The 6,309-nt window shown below is 50.3% G+C and overlaps 1 pseudogene; it reads right to left on the bottom strand.

Annotated features, from left to right (window-relative positions):
* On the bottom strand, positions 1-1,404 carry LOC147965096 (uncharacterized; annotated as a pseudogene).
* Between the last annotated feature and the right edge of the window lie 4,905 nt (positions 1,405-6,309).

Below are 6,309 nucleotides of genomic sequence, written 5' to 3'. Positions count from 1 at the left end.
GCAGTGAAGACATGAACAGGAGAATCCAGTGATCGAAGAGAGGACAAAGTGGAAGAATGAGAAGACATATGAAAAGAAGCTCCAGAGTCCAGAACCCATGGGGATGTACCTGACTGTGTAGAGGGTGATTGCTCAGTGCGGGAAGCATCAGTCACAGAACCAGCAGTACCTGTCGAGGAAGAACCTGAAGCCGCGAGCAGACGTTTAAGTCTCAGAATATCCTGGTCAGTCAAAGCAATGGCTGAAGCTGTCGAGGTAGATGACGAAGTCCCTGAAGATGATGATCGCGCCTTGCACAGGTGTTTCTTCTTCGTGTAGCACTGAGACTCAAGATGACCATCATTGTTGCAATAGTCGCAATGTGGACGGGGGCGACCTGAGCCTCCAGAAGGAGTGCGTAAGAGCGGCGGAGCACTCGAGCGAGAAGGGGTCGGTGCAGCAGGTGGCGTAGGAGCACGAGTAGTGAGAACAGAGGGAACCTCTAGCAAACCAGCACCACGTAAGCGAGTCTCCTCAGCACGAATCTCAGAAAGCGCCTCCATGAGAGAAATACGGCCACGAGCAAACAACTGAGCACGCCGGGGCTCAAACTCCTTACGGAGCCGAGACAGGAACTCATAGACGCGATGAAACTCCAAATTGGCCTGGACAGCCTAGCAACATGGGCAGGTACGACAACCAGCACTGCGGAGAGAATCAAGCTGGCGCCAGATAGCAGAACTCTGTGCATAGAAGTCATCAACAGTAGAGTCACCCTGCTGAAGAGCATGCTCCTGACGGACCACAGAAAGGTATAAGGCATGACCAGAGGGCTGATAGCGCTGACGAAGACGGGTCCACATCTCAAAGACAGTAGGAAGACCCAGAAACTCAGAAGCAAACTGAGGCAGAACACTAGCAGTGAGAACAGCTGCAGCACGAGCATCATCATCAAGCCACTGGGTGTAAACAGACAGAGCACCATGATACGTCTGAAGAGCCTCCTCATAAGCCAAAACCCTCTCATCATAAGCACGATCAGCAGCCTCATCAGCAAGCTTAGCCGCATCCTTGGCGGCCTGATTAGCATCCGGAGGAAGAACCGGTGGAGTCGGCGGAATAGGAGCCACCGGAGGAACCGGACGTGGCGGACAACAGACCTCGCCAGAAAGAACACCCCAGAGACGGATGCCACGCATGTGAATGCGCATGAAGCCAGTGAACTTAGTGTAGTTAGTACCATCGAAGATCACCGGACAGCGAGGGACATCAACATAGCCCGATGCAGCAGACATTTTTTTAGGCAGAGATCAGCGGGAGCAGGAGATCAGGGCCCCGTCGCTTGGGGCCGCCTGGGAACGAGACTGCAGCCTTGTCGAAGCGGTCGTCCGGGAAGTAGATCGTGGAGCCCTCGAACCCCTCGAACTGCGCCACCTCGATGGATCTGGAGCGGTCGGCCGGAAGTAGATCGATGGATCGATGGGAAGCGGTCGTACGGGAGCTGCTGACGGGATCGATGGATCTGGAGCAGCCTTGTCCACCGTCGGCTCGGGGCGCGGGGATGAAGCGGTCGTCCGGAAGGAGATCGCTCGGGATCGCTCGGGCGGACCTGCTGACGGGAGCTGCTGACGGGATCGCTCGGGCGGACCTGCAGATGAGACGGGACAGCGACGGCCCAAGAGCAGGGTTGACCTGCGGTGGTGAAGGCACCGGAGAGCAGTGCTGGCCAAGAGACGAAGGGCGGCAGCTACGTGGACGGGAGATTGGATCGAGAGCACGAGTTGCGCGTGCTAAAAAAAGAAACCCTAAGGCTCTAATACCATGTTAGGAATATGCAACATGTATTCCCATGAGGCCATAGGCCGATATATATACATGTACATGTGTGGAAAATATGCAGGAAACCCCTTATACAATGGGATAAATACAAAGGGGTACATGACTTATATTATAACTCTATGTAACACCCCGGATATGATTTACCCAATATGTACTCCAACTCTTGCCGTTTCCGGCCTTAAGTTATTTTATTTTTCTCGGGTTCGGGTTTTTTTCTCCGTGTGTTGTTGTCGTTGTCATGCATCTCATATCATGTCATCATGTGCATTGCATTGGCATACATGTTCATCTCATGCATTCAAGCATTTTCCCCGTTGTCCGTTTTGCATTCCGGCGCTCCGTTCTCCTCCGGTGGTCAATTCTACCTTTCTTTCATGTGTGGGGATTAAACATTTCCGGATTGGACTGAGACTTGCCAAGCGGCCTTGGTTTACTACCGGTAGACCGCCTGTCAAGTTTCGTATCATTTGGATTTCGTTTGATACTCCAACGGTTAACCGAGGGACTGAAAAGGCCTCATGTGTGTTGCAGCCCAACACCCTTCCAATTTGGCCCAAAACCCACCAAAACCGTCTCCATCATCTAGAGCGTTCGATCACGATCGCGTGGCCGAAAACCGCACCTCATTTGGACTCTCCTAGCTCCCTCTATGCCTATAAATAGAACCCCTCCGAATCCAGATCTTCTTCTCCCCCGAAAACCCTAAAACTCTAACCGCCGCCGCCGGACACGTCCGACCCGCCACCGGACATCGCCGCCGCCCCAACTGCAGCGCGCCACGCGGCGAGCCGCTCCCACATCGCCGCCTCAGCCGCGCGCGGCCCACCCGGCCCGCGTAGGGCCCCCGTGGCCCAGAGCGGCGCCGCCGCCCGACTCCTTCCTCCTCCTGCGCACCCGAGCGCCCGCCGCCTCCTTCGCCGGCTCCGGCCACCGGGAGCCGCGCCGCCGCCGCCCTTCGCGAACTCCGGCCGCCCGAGGCGCCCGGGAGCCGCCGGCCGCCACCGACGCCGTCCGACCCCATGCCAACGCTGGCGAGCACCGCGGCCACTCCGGCCATCCCCGCCCCCGTGCCTACCTCCTCCTCCGTCGGCCGAATCCAACACCGGCGAGTAGTCCGGCCATCCTTGGAGTTCGTGCCGCTGATACAGTGGATCTGGATCTGAGATCCAAAACGAGGGTCGACTTTTTTCCTAACCCTAGTTTATTTGCTCCTGTTCATCATGTCGTATCCCCGCATCCATAGCTCCATTTTGGGCATATAGCATATCAAAATGTTCGTCTCAGAGAGTACATCATTTCATTCCATTGCATCATTTTCATTTGAGTTCATCTTGATGCCCGGAATGCTGTTAGAAGAGTGCTACTTGAGATATTATCAGATCTGCTGCTCCATTTAGATATTTGTCATTTTTGCCATGATTATTGTGTGCATGATATGCCCATGAGCTCTACATATGTTTTGTTAAGGGTTTTGCCATCTTTCCAGAGGTGGAACCCATGCATTTTTGTGATGTGTGTGGTGACTAGCACAAGCTTGCAAAGTGAGGCACTTGGTAATGCTGATTTCAGGGACATAGCATTTCCACTAAGTCCTTGAGCTGTTTATCTCATATGGCCATATGTTCATGTTGTTTCCTAGTGATCCGTGCCTCTTTTGAGGATGATCAGTAAGAATGTTTTGTTAATATTGGAGTGCTCTATCCATCCTTGTCTTTCTTTGCAATTATGGAGCATCCTAGCTTGAGTCAATCGAGCTCTACTTTTGCTATTTCGTGAATCTGAGTAGATTGTCTACTTGTTAGCGATTTTGCCGATGATGTTGTAGTTGATCCGTGCATGATATGTTCTTGTTCTTGCCATGTCTAGCTTGTATTTTCTGTATTCTTGATGGGTGTATGCTTAGCTCGTCATGACTTGCTCTGTAGCGAGTGCATCGTGCTCGTAAACATGCCTACTTGATATCTGTTTCAGCATGTTCCAGTTTTCACTAAGTCTGAGAACTGATTATGTTTTTTGCCATGTTCACATGCTTGCAAATGTATTTTCTGATACCTTTTGGCTCAAGGTCACTAAGGGCTTTTGTTAAGCTCTTTGAGTAGCTCCATGCCATGCTTTAAATTGCCATGTTCAGGTCCTGTAGCATATAGTTTTCATACTCCGAAGAGTGCTATCTGATCTGAAATTCCAGACAAGTGTTAATTTCACCAAGTTTGAGATCTGTTTGTCAAATGCATTTTTGCCATGCTTGTTTGAATCTGTTAATGGATGAATTGGCCGTAGCTCAGTGCTAGACTTTTGTTAAGCATCTTGAATGCATCCCTGCCATGTATTTTGTTGCCATGTTTGGGTGCTGTAGCATGTTCATCTTATTGCATTTAGATGGCTACTTGCTGTAAATCGCAGACCGGTGCCATATTTGAATTGCTTGCCATTTTCAAACGTAACTCCGATTCCGGCGTTCTTTATATCGTTTTCAAGAGATTTTATCTCATCTTTCGAGTGGCACACTTGGAATTCCAAGTTGAGGCCAGGTTCATGCATTCCCTGTCACATCTTGCATATGCATCCCGCATCGCATCCCGCATAGCATATCATCTTTGCATCATATTGTTTGAGCCTTGCACGTGGTTGATTGTGTCCTTGTTGCTTGCCTGTCTTGTTTGGGTAGAGCCGGGAGACGAGTTCGCTAACGAGGAGCCCGTTGAGTTTGCTTTCGAGGATCCAGTCAACTCTGACAACATTGCAGGCAAGATGATCATACCCTCGAAATCACTACTATCTTTACTTTGCTAGATGCTCGCTTTTTTGCTATGCCTATGCTACGATGCCTACCACTTGCTTATCATGCCTCCCAAATTGCCATGTTCAGCCTCTAACCCACCATGTCCTAGCAAACCGTTGATTGGCTACGTTACCGCTTTGCTCAGCCCCTCTTATAGCGTTGCTAGTTGCAGGTGAAGATTGGAGACCATTCCTTGTTGGAACATTATTTCCTTGTTGGGATATCATTATATTGCCATGTTATCTTAATGCATCTATATACTTGGTAAAGGGTGGAAGGCTCGGCCTCTCGCCTAGTGTTTTGTTCCACTCTTGCCGCCCTAGTTTCCGTCATATCGGTGTTATGTTCCCGGATTTTGCGTTCCTTACGCGGTTGGGTTATAATGGGAACCCCTTTGATAGTTCACCTTGATTAAAGCTTTTCCAGCAATGCCCAACCTTGGTTTTACCATTTGCCACCTAGCCTCTTTTTCCCTTGGGTTTTCGGAGCCCGAGGGTCATCTTATTTAACCCCCCGGGCCAGTGCTCCTCTGAGTGTTGGTCCACCTGTCAGCTGCCGGTGGCCACCAGGGGCAACTCTGGGCTGGCCTACCCGTACCTAAGACAATCTGAGTGTGCCCTGAGAACGAGATATGTGCAGCTCCTATCGGGATTTGTCGGCACATTCGGGCGGTGTTGCTGGATTTGTTTTAACCTGTCGAAGTGTCTTGAAGAACCGGGATACCGAGTCTGATCGGAATGTCTCGGGAGGAGGTCTATTCCTTCGTTGACTGTGAGAGCTTGTCATGGGCTAAGTTGGGACTCCCTGCAGGGATTTGAACTTTCGAAAGCTATGCCCGCGGTTATGGGCAGATGGGAATTTGTTAATGTCCGGTTGTAGATAACTTGAACCTTAACTTAATTAAAATGAATCAACAGTGTGAGTTACCATGATGGTCTCTTCTCGGCGGAGTCCGGGAAGTGAACACGGAGTTGGAGTAATGCTTGCACAGGTTGTCCTCTAGTTACTCGTTCGCACTTTGCCTCCTCTTCTCGCTCTCTTTTCTGAACAGGTTAGCCACCATATATGCTAGTCGCTTGCTGCAGCTCCACATATTTTACCTTGCCTTACCTATAAGCTTAAATAGTCTTGATCGCGAGGGTGCGAGATTGCTGAGTCCCTATGGCTCACAGATTACTTCCAAGCCAGATGCAGGGCCTGATGATTCCGCTCCAGGTGACACGCTTGAGCTCAAGTGGGAGTTCGACGAGGACTCTCAACGATACTACGTGTCTTTCCCTGATGATCAGTAGAGGTGCCCAGTTGGGGGTGATCGGGACCGTGTCGCATGTTGGGTTATCTTTTATTTTGGCGCCGTAGTCGGGCCATGAGTGTTGGAATGATGTAATGTTATTTATGTACTTGATTGACGTGGCGAGTGTAAGCCAACTATGTTATCTCCCCTTTTATTATTTATATTACATGGGATGTTGTGAAGATTGCCTAACTTGCGACATTGCTTTCAATGCGGTTATGCCTCTAAGTCGTGCCTCGACACGTGGGAGATATAGCCGCATCGAGGGCGTTACAAGTTGGTAATCAGAGCCTTCCCCGACCTTAGGAGCCCCCACTGATTGATTGTTTTTAGCAGCCGAGTTGTGTCTAGAAAAATGTTTTGAGTCATTTAGGAATTATATATTGGAGAGTTTAGGAATTCTTTTATTTCCCAG

This window comes from Triticum urartu, chromosome 6A (genome assembly GCF_056163025.1).
Source record: "Triticum urartu cultivar PI428250 chromosome 6A, HENAU_Tu73, whole genome shotgun sequence".
Classification (NCBI taxonomy): domain Eukaryota; kingdom Viridiplantae; phylum Streptophyta; class Magnoliopsida; order Poales; family Poaceae; genus Triticum; species Triticum urartu.
The sequence above is the reverse complement of the archived record's forward strand: the minus strand, read 5'-3'. Positions and strand labels throughout refer to the sequence as shown.